Genomic DNA, 10,302 nt, shown 5'->3' with positions numbered 1-10,302 from the left:
CAACAATTTTACTAAGTTACAGTTCGCATAAGAAAATCAGTCAAATGTTAGAGAAATGGACATCAAATTCTCTGGCAACAGCTCTGGTGGATATTCCTGTAGTCAGCATGCCAATTGCGTGCAATTGACAAATTTGAAGACGCTCAGAGCAACATACAGGAGCAATTATGGTTAAGTGCCTTGCTCAAGGGCACATAAACATAGCCTTGTCGGCTCGGGGATTCGAACCAGCAACCTTTCCATTACTGGCCCAACTCTCTAACAGCTAGGCTAACTGTGGTATTGTGTGGTGGCTTTTTATTGTGCCCAGCACAAGGTGCACCTGTGTAATGATCATGCTGTTTAATCAGCTTCTTGTTATGCCACACCTGTCAGGTGGATGGATTATCTTGGCAAAGGAGAAATACTTACTAAAAGTGGATGTAAAACAATTTATGCACAAAATATGAGAGAAATAAGCTTTTGTTCATATGGCATATTTCTGGGATCTTTTATTTCAGCTCACGAGACCAATACTTTACATTTTGCGTTTATATTTTTGTTTAGTAGAGATTGATAATTGAAACATCAGCCACACAAATCCAGCCTGCTTTTTGGAGAATTCCAGGGCCGCGTTTAGGGCTTAGTATAGATGTTACACTGATGGTGGTGACATGCTGATCCACTGAGCTGTGTTGTGGACAGGTTCCAAAGACACTGTGCTGACTCTCTCTCTCCATTTCTGTCTCTGTTCCTCTGGTGTTGATTGGAGAGGTAGAGCAGAAGCTGTGGAGGGGTGGAGGTGTAGATAGGATGGGGGTGTAGATGCCTCGGTCCAGTTTTTGGTCTCACTTTCTTATCTCCTGTCTGCGATCTGGGCCTGTCATCTCGAGTGTGTGTGTGATAGCTGGCAGTTTTCCCCTTGCTCCCCATCAATGCCTCGATTGGTCTTTCCTGGCGCTGACACACACATGGGGGCTCTGAGGTTGGCGGTCCGCTACAATCAGCAACAAACACAGAGCTGAACTACTCTCCCAAGACTAACGCAGGACTGCAAAGAACATTTGGCCTACTGATCTGCTCGGGGAGAGGATTGAAAATAAAACCCAAGCAGTCTGAAGAGTCAGAAAGAGCAGCAGAGGCCCCAGAGGAGGCTACGCAGAAGAGGTACAGTACAGCACAGCAGGTCTCTGGACATGGCTCGGATGGAAAAAGCATGCAGTGAGCAACTAACAGTAGATAAAGATTCCTCATGTTCTGTTGATGGAGAGGCCAGAGCCAGTCTTCCCCAACTACAGCTCCCACTGGGGGAAGCTCTTGCTATGGCTGACTGAGAGGTGATTGGGTGTAACATGAGTTTGCTTGTGTTTTTAATCAGTAACAATGACACTGATTGGTTGGTACGAGAGGAACACAGAAAAACAGAGTCAACCTGAAGATAGACTGGTAGAGTTATTGACCACATATGATAAGAGGAAGAGAGAATGCTAAAGAATGAGAAGAGAGAGAGAATGGCATTTTTCTGAGAACAGGAGTGAGGTATAGAAGGGAGGAGGAAAAATAAGGAATGTAGAATGTTTGAAAGCTTCACTCTCAGAAAAAATTGGATTGACTCAGACCTTGCTTGTATGGGTGCATACATATATGCTGTAAGTATTCTTTCTCTCTCTCTATCCCTTTTTCTCCATCACATCAGATTTTTAAAGCTATGATAAATACTTTGGCCAGGTCCCTCCCCCTCGCTGTGCACAAAGCAAAGAACTCTCCCTCTCTTTCTCTAGGTCTGGTTTACATTTCTGGAAAATGAAGAGGTTGTGAAAAGGACAAACTCATGACTTGTAAATCCATTATTGTTCGGGATATAACTGAGATCCATCTTTAATAGCTCTGTTTGTTTAGGATATACTCTCAATCCCCCACTACATAATCTCATTCGCCGACCAGGGTTTAGCTGCACAAATAAATACCGTAATGGATCCCTTCATATAGAGAGAGGAAGGCAGCGACGGCACCATGGTCCAATCTATTCCAGATGGCACCAATAGATCGCATTATTTACATGTACTGTATTCGGTTACCACGGCAACCCGGCTCCATTTAGATGGTTGCTGACCCGATTCCTCTTCTTCAAGGGCCCTTGATTAGCGGGATCGAAGATGGTTTTCATGGAGGGATGGGACTGCTGATGCGCAGATGTAGTGTCACACAGACGCACCTTCTCTTGAATACAGTACACCCCTCCTTCCCTCACACATGCAAGCTCACACGCAACTACACACACACTTTCCCTCCCTATGATATTCAATCCCCCTGGGTTGAGAACACATTAAAGCCTGATCATTCTGTATCGTTTCCATTAGCGTAGCATGCCTCTGCTTCTCTCACCCGTAAACTGTGGTCAACGTTGGAACTCATTACTCTATCGCTCTCTCAGAGCTGCCATGGATGGTAAACTCTCTTCATGACACTTAATTGTTTCTCTCTGTCTCTTCTGCTCAGGGAAGAGCCCGGTGGATCGGGCCCTGCTCTCTGAGGCACTTCTCAGTCTGGCCACTAGGCGGAGGCCTTCACACAGGAAAGATACCGGCTGCTTGTCCAGTACATAGGCCTACATGTATTGGGAACGCCACATGTTGTGTAAAGGTTTTACTCGTGATGTGTTTACTCTGTCAGCAATCACATTTAATATTTTAGTGAAAATAATGATTTTGTAAAATTTGAATACCACTTGAATATATGGTGCATTACAGTATATACAGTACATCTTCTGCACTATTTGGGAATTGATAAAAGCTGTTATTTTTCACTATCTGAAGTGGATGATTGTTTGACATTGCTATAGTTGCAGTAGTGTTCTGACAAGGCTTGCTGTCTGCCTCTGGCATGGAGTCAAGGCTTCAGCCTGCTGGCACATGCATCCCTCCTAGAGAGGAAACCTGCAGAGGAAATGTGACACTACTGAGGAGAAGACAAATAGAGAGGACTTAGGTTGTATAAGTCTGGTAGGCCTACAATATGTCTCTGCTTTTATGACCTGTCTATCTCTGTCTGACTCATGCCTGCCAGAGAATATATATCTGAAAAAGATGTGTGTGTTTGTGTGTATTGAAATATTAAATGGGTAATATCTTTACCTTGCCCTCTGATAGGCTGATAGAACTTAACCTTTAAAGTTTAGGGGTGGAGGTGGTTGGATTTGGGATTGATGCTTTGTTCACTTGCCATTTGGAACTAGGAAACTCAGAAATGTCTGACTTGCTGACTGGTTGTAGTTATACAAGTACAGCATTCAACCAGTAGTTCAAACTAGCACGTGAACACAGCATTAGTGTAGGACTACAACATTCGGACAACCCCAGCCAGTAGTGTCAGGAGAGACCAGCTGACCAATCAGAACCAGCAGAGGTCCCAACCTCCCTCTCCTCTTTAAACTATAACATTTTTAAATATCATACCTCCATGAATCAAATAAATCAACACTCTAAAGACAAATACATTATTCAGCCGTAAGACATGAAGTGACTCGATTAATTGGGAAAATCAGGAAATGTAATTATTGTTAACGTTTTTGCTCAGGCTGCTGTGGGCAGGGTGGACAGGTAGCAAAGGCAGTCTGTTCTGATCCTTGGGCCAGAGGGTTGTGGGTGTGAATCCCTTGTGAGGTGAGAAGCTGTTTAACCTGAGGTAGGACCCAGCTGAACAAACTGCTGGAGGAATGTGGGAGATGTCTGAAATACTAAGTGAAGAGAGTCATTGGGTAACATATAGTCACATTAGAGGATGTGGGTTACAAAGGCAGTCAGGCTGTTAGGCAGCACCACTGCTGAGACCAGGCAGATGTATAGGATACATTTCTCTGTTTCCCTTTCTGTGAGAACACGATCCCCCTATCCGTCAGTCGTTTTGAAATGTGAAAGGGCTGCTTTCTTTCGCTAGCTGACACTTTCCTGGTTTTAAAGAGAGGGACCGTGGCCAGTTATGATTGATAGACAAATCTAAATTATATAATTATTATATAAACTATGAATACATTTTCATTCACTTATCTGAGACCATAATGTCGTTCTTAATCACGTATTCAGTCAACATATTAAATACTTTGTTAAGAACATAGCAATAGGAAAATATATGTTTAGTGTGATCATGTTTTTTTATTAGACTATTTCAGTTTGGTATCTATATTTTGTCATTTCTGAAAATGAATAATATATTTTCAAAAATATTAGTGCAAAAAAAAAACCTGTTCATCTGGGAGCAGTCATATTTAGGATATGAGTAGAAACTCCAGCTGGGGCAGGTATGCCTGGGCTCCTCTACGCTTCATTATTAGAGAGAGAACCGTAAACTAAGCAGCCTGCAGATCCTGTGTCTCAGAGCCAACTGTTGTGTGCTGTAATTTCTCAGCTAATTACATGCCAGTGCTGGAGGACTGTAGGACTCTTTCTGTTGGTGGCAGTGTTTGTCGGGCCTAAGCCTACTCATTTTCTAGGAGAGATTTTTTAGTGATTGTGCACATCAGAAACCTTGAGAGAGAGAAGCAGAGGCAATTGCAGAGAGCGACAAATAAGTGTTCAGACAGTGACCTGAAATTTGACAGAGATTATTGACCTCATATCCAGTGTTAATCATGTCTTTGGGCCTTAATGCAACTTACTGTATTTACTGTCTCCCATACTAGCACAGCAGGATGTCACACCGTAACAGATAAGAGACTGCTTGTTTGGTTCTCGGCAAAGTCAAAATACTTAACACACTTTACTCCCACAAGAATCTGATCATTACGATGTCACTTAACATTAATCACCTGTGCTCCATGCAGCAGTCTCCTAGGACTTGACCCAACAACCATCTGGCCCCAAATCCCTGAGCCCTGACTGCAGCTGGGCATCCATCTGACAGCTGGTCGGTCTTCACTGGTCCCCCTCGCTCCACTCCCCTCCACACACTAACACCAGGTCTGTTTTCAACATGGAGAATGGGAAGAGATTACACCAAAATTAAATGCAAATTGAAATTACAGGGTTTGGTTCAGAGAGAGGGAGGAGGTTCCAGGGCTATGAGGACTTCAGTGTAAAGCGATACCCTTCCTAGATTGAAGAGCATCGTGCTGACAGCGATGGGCCCCTCAGCATATATTACACATAGGCGCACAAACACATGTAAACACACGCATGCACGCGTGCACAGACAGACCCACGGAAATACACACAAATGTCACTACCTTAAAACAGTCTCCATCTTGATTTGTGCTTACTCATGAAAGTGAACCATGAACCAGATGATGGCAGACTTTTGCACCAGGTGAGCTTGGAGCAGGTAACGTTCTAGGGACCAGTTAAAATAATGTAGATAACAAAATCTTGTTAATTAGTTGTTAATTAATCATGAATTAACCATCACTAATTAATATAGATAATTGCAGCTGAATCTTTTCTGTAAACTGACGGAGTGTTTTGAACATCTGTATAGTGACAAAACGTCTGAACTTTCCTTCACTCCCTCTCTGACTTTTAAACTATACAAAATTAGATGTTACAATGTGGAGGGTGTTTGTTTTTAGCAACCCTTGAACATACACACACATACACACACACACTCCTGCTAGTTCACACTGTATTACTGACACTTGAGGGAACAGTGTTTTCAGTGTTCTGACGCTTCATCAGTCATCAGGTTGTGAGAGAGGCGGGCGATGCTGTCGTCATTGCCGCCCTCCACCATGTGTTAATACAGGGTAATGATTTAATCATCAGAGACATGTAGGCTGAGCCAAAGTAAACCCCATTCTCTCGCTGGGCTCAACCACAGTACCTCGCTCCATGCAGAGTTCATTCACTGTGTGTGAGTTTGTGTGTGTGCCATGCAAGGCTGTTTAGCTACAATCTTGTAAAAACTCTATTCTTTTTCCTCCCACATTATTGAACCCACTGTCACCCAAATTGAGTTTGGCTCTGTCGAACCCAGTCTCAGCGTGGATTCAGGGAGACTTCACATCTAAAGAGACAGTCATTATTTTACTGCATGGACACTAAATTAATAATGTCAGTCTGACTAATCCTGGTCCTCAATTGTGGTCAAATCAGGAGAAGTCTCGTTCTACAGCATCAGTCGTTTTCTGATAAACCCGAGCATTGATTTATGCAGGAGGCTGGCTTTGATTACACGCTAACTGACATGTAGTCATCCCCAGACCTTTGATATTGTGGAGATGAGCAGCGAACACACACCCTTGTGTGTTGTCTTGATCCGACTTGACAATTCCTCTCTTGTAGAAATAGCTTTCATGGAAATTCACATCTATTAGATAGGCTCATAGTCTTAAAATCCCATTAGAGAAAACCTACTGGACACAAACTGGTTGAATGCCATTTTCACAATATTTCAACAACAAAATAGACCTAAGGACGATATATCAATGAGGAAAGGTCTTTGGATTCACGAAATGTCACCAATGTAACCTATTTTTCGAACACAATGCAAAACAGGTTGTATGTTTAATTTTCGGTGTAGACATGCTAACAATACAATACCTGCTCACTCATTGTATAATGAACATATACCTATACAAAATAGATGTTACGGTGCTGTCTAGCAGGGTTCTAGTCCTCTGGACTGAGTAGCAGTGAGTGTCCCCCCCCCCCCCGCTGCTCTGTCAGCACTACAACAGAAAACAAGACAAGGTGCTGAAATAGACCCCCCTCAGGGACCCTACCCCCCGCCCTCTTTTCTCTCTCTCTCTCTCTCTCTCTCTCTCTCTCTCTCTCTCTCTCTCACTCTCTCTCTCTCACTCTCTCTCTCTCTCTCTCTCTCACTCTCACTCTCACTCTCACACACACACACACACAAGGGAGAGAGAAAAAGAAAGAGCCAGAGAGAAAGAGAGACTATGACGATCTCTCTTGCTTCATGGCGGTTGGTTGATGTCCAGGCCCAGGTGACCCCTGGTCGTGTGGTTGGTGTTCTGGTGTCAGTCACATCCGATGCTGCCTGTGACAAGAGATAATTCACTTTAAGCCCCTCTCTGTCAGGCCTGGGGGGTTCTAGCCCGGTTGCTCTGCTCTGCCTGTCTCTCTCTGCTGCCTGCCTGCAGGCTACAACAGACAGACAGACATGCTGCTGCTTTAATAAAAGCCAGACCCTCCTCAGGGAAGAAAACATTGCTTTACACAAAATACTTTAGTGCTAAAAATGTTTATTATCCTTCCAGAGACTTTCACTCTAAGAAAATAATAGAAGGAGTTTGGGGAATGTTCCTGCAGGCCTTACGCGGCCGGCCCATAGAGGAACCTTCCATTAAATAAAGCAGTGATATTCATATTTTTTTCTGACCTTCCCAGCCCCTCCTTTTCCTCAATCCATCCCTCCACTCATCTGTCCATCCACTTGGGTGGCAGATACCCCGTGGTCTCACCCGGCCACAGTGTCAGAGGGGAGGGCCTGTCTTTCAGTGTCAGGATACAGCCGTGTCGGGGATCCGTTGATCCACACTGAGGCCAATACACAGCGCTGCAGAGCCCCAGGCCTCCCAGCCCAGGCCCACGGTGGGCCGCTGCCCCCTGCCTGGCTCTATTATCACAGGTGGGCCGTCGGTCGCCACCACCCTGCCCATTCTTTCCTCAGCTCAGGAGGGGTGGTCAACAGGTCTCTGGCCCAATACATATGCCTGGACAAGGGGGTAGGCCCAAATACATAGCCTTTTGGAAGGGGATAGGGCCACAACGTTGCAAGGTTGGTGATGGTCGTGGAGGAGGGTGAGGAGTCGAGTCTTGGAAGATCAAAAATAAATCCCCCAAATGGCTGTGTGGTGAAAGAACAGACAATTAGTAATCTGTGGAGAGTGATGAAAGGGTGAGGCTGTCACTCATCGAGCTGGCAGCTTCGCACCACTTTTCAGCAGGCTGCTGGACAGGCAGGGGGGGCCTCAGGAGATCCGCTGGCTCCAGCACAAAATGGTCCTTGTTGTTTTTCCCTCCATTTTCCACAGATGGACTGTCTTTCAGAATTAAATTGAAAAGTCTGCAAAAATTCTGTAGATGGCAATGTACAGTACACAGTCAATGAAGGAAGGCCCAACCTCCATACATTTACTTAAACTCAAATGTGACTTGGGTGCTAATTTAACAAACCATGTGTGAGAAGAAGAGAGAGGAGTGCAATAGCAAAAAAGAGGGGATAAAACAAAACCCTCCTTCCCTGTACCAACAGAGATGAAGTGGAAGAACCTGCAGACACACTTTGATACAAGGGGATGAAATTCTTATTAAGTGAGGGAGGAGGAGAGAAGAGTAGAGCAGGAGAGACCAACCCCATGTGGAGGGCCAGGAAACCGGGCTAGAGTGGGAGAAATGGTAGAGCAGGAGAACAAACACAAAGAACCAGCTGACCTACACCGGGCCCATCACACACAAACACTCTAGGAAAGCGCATGCCCCGCCCACCTGAGGATCTGTATTTTTCAGTCATCTATTTCCTGTGTTTGAGGGTTGCAAAATCCACTTGTCACTTAAATCTTGCTGGATTGATTGCTATCATTTTACTCTTGCAACTCTTTCATGCTCCTGCTGTGCCTGTCGTTTTTTTCCAATTACATGACAACTGTGAAAATTGTTTTAATGTCAAACATCCTGGTAATGGCTGAAATGAGAAGATTTTGATGGATGGTAATTTCTTGTGAAAGTAATCATTTAATACAGTTGAAATGTTTACAAATTAGATGCTCTGAAATTAAAGCAACTTCCAAAAATGAACACTTGGATTATAGTGATATTAGCAACAATTAAGTATGTATAGAATAGATAGGTGTAATCTAGAGCCAAGCCTGTTGATTTTTAATCTGAGGGTATTCTGCTATTGACACACTTGTTAAATTATGCAAAAGAACGTGACAACAACAGTAATTAATGAGGCAGTCTCGACCGTGCAGGTGAGTGCAGGAGGCCTAAACAGAGCAAGTTGTTGGTGGTTGCAGCCCTGTTCCACCCCTTTATGTTAATTTATTCATATACACAAATTGTGTAAATTAGGCACACATACAGTTGAAGTCGGAAGTTTACATACACCTTAGCCAAATACATTAAACTTAGTGTGTCACAATTCCTGACATTTAATCATAGTAAAAATCCCCTGTCTTAGGTGGTAGCGTCCCACCTCGCCAACAGCCAGTGAAATTGAAGGGTGCCAAATTCAAAACAACAGAAATCCCATAATTAAAATTCCTCAAAATATACAAGTATTATACACCATTTTAAAGATACGCTTCTTGTAAATCCAGCCACAGTATCCAATTTCAAATAGGCTTTACGGCGAAAGCACACCAAACTATTACGTTAGGTCAGCACCTAGTAACAGAAAACCATACAGCCATTTTCCAGCCAAAGAGAGCCCTCACAAAAGTCAGAAATAGCGATTAAATTAATCACTAACCTTTAATGATCTTCATCAGATGGCACTCACAGGACTTCATGTTACACAATAAAAGTGTGTTTTGTTCGATAAAGTTCATCTTTATGTCCAAAAACCTCATTTGAAATTGGTGTGTTATGTTCAGAAATGCATTGTCTCAAACAAACATCCGGTGAAAGTGCAGAGAGCCACATCAAATTACAGAAATACTCATAGTAAACATTGATAAAAGATACAAGTGTTAAGCATGGAATTATAGATAAACTTCTCCTTATTAATGCAACCGCTGTGACAGATTTCAAAAAGGCTTTTATGGCGAAAGCACACCTTGAGATTATGTTAGGTCAGCACCTAGCCACAGAAAAACATGTAGCCATTTTCCAAAGGAGAGGTGTCAGAAAAGTCAGAAATAGCTTTATAAATATTCACTTACCTTTGATGATCTTGATCGAAATGCACTCCCAGGAATCCCAGTTCCACAATAAATGTTTGTTTTGTTCGATAAAGTCCATCATTTATGTCCAAATACCTCCTTGTTGTTTGCGCATTTAGCCAAGTAATCCAAATGCTCAATGCGTAATCACTTAGTTCCGACGAAAAGTTCATAAAGTTATATTATAGTTCGGAAAAACATGTCAAAAGATGTATAGAATCAATCTTTAGGATGTTTTTATCATAAATAATGTTTCAACCAGACAAATTCTTTGTCTTTAGTAATGAAAAGGAACGCATCGACCTCTCACGGCCACGAGCATGATTTAGCTCATGGCATTCTGCCAGACACCTGACTCAAACAGCTCTCATTCGCTCCCCCTTCACAGTAGAAGCCTGAAACAAGGTTCTAAAGACTGTTGACATCTATGGAAGCCTTTGGAAGTGCAATATGACCCCATAGCCACTGTATATTGGATAGGCAAAGAC

This window comes from Oncorhynchus masou, chromosome 10 (assembly GCF_036934945.1).
Source record: "Oncorhynchus masou masou isolate Uvic2021 chromosome 10, UVic_Omas_1.1, whole genome shotgun sequence".
NCBI classification, from domain to species: Eukaryota; Metazoa; Chordata; class Actinopteri; order Salmoniformes; family Salmonidae; genus Oncorhynchus; species Oncorhynchus masou.
The sequence above is the reverse complement of the archived record's forward strand: the minus strand, read 5'-3'. Positions refer to the sequence as shown.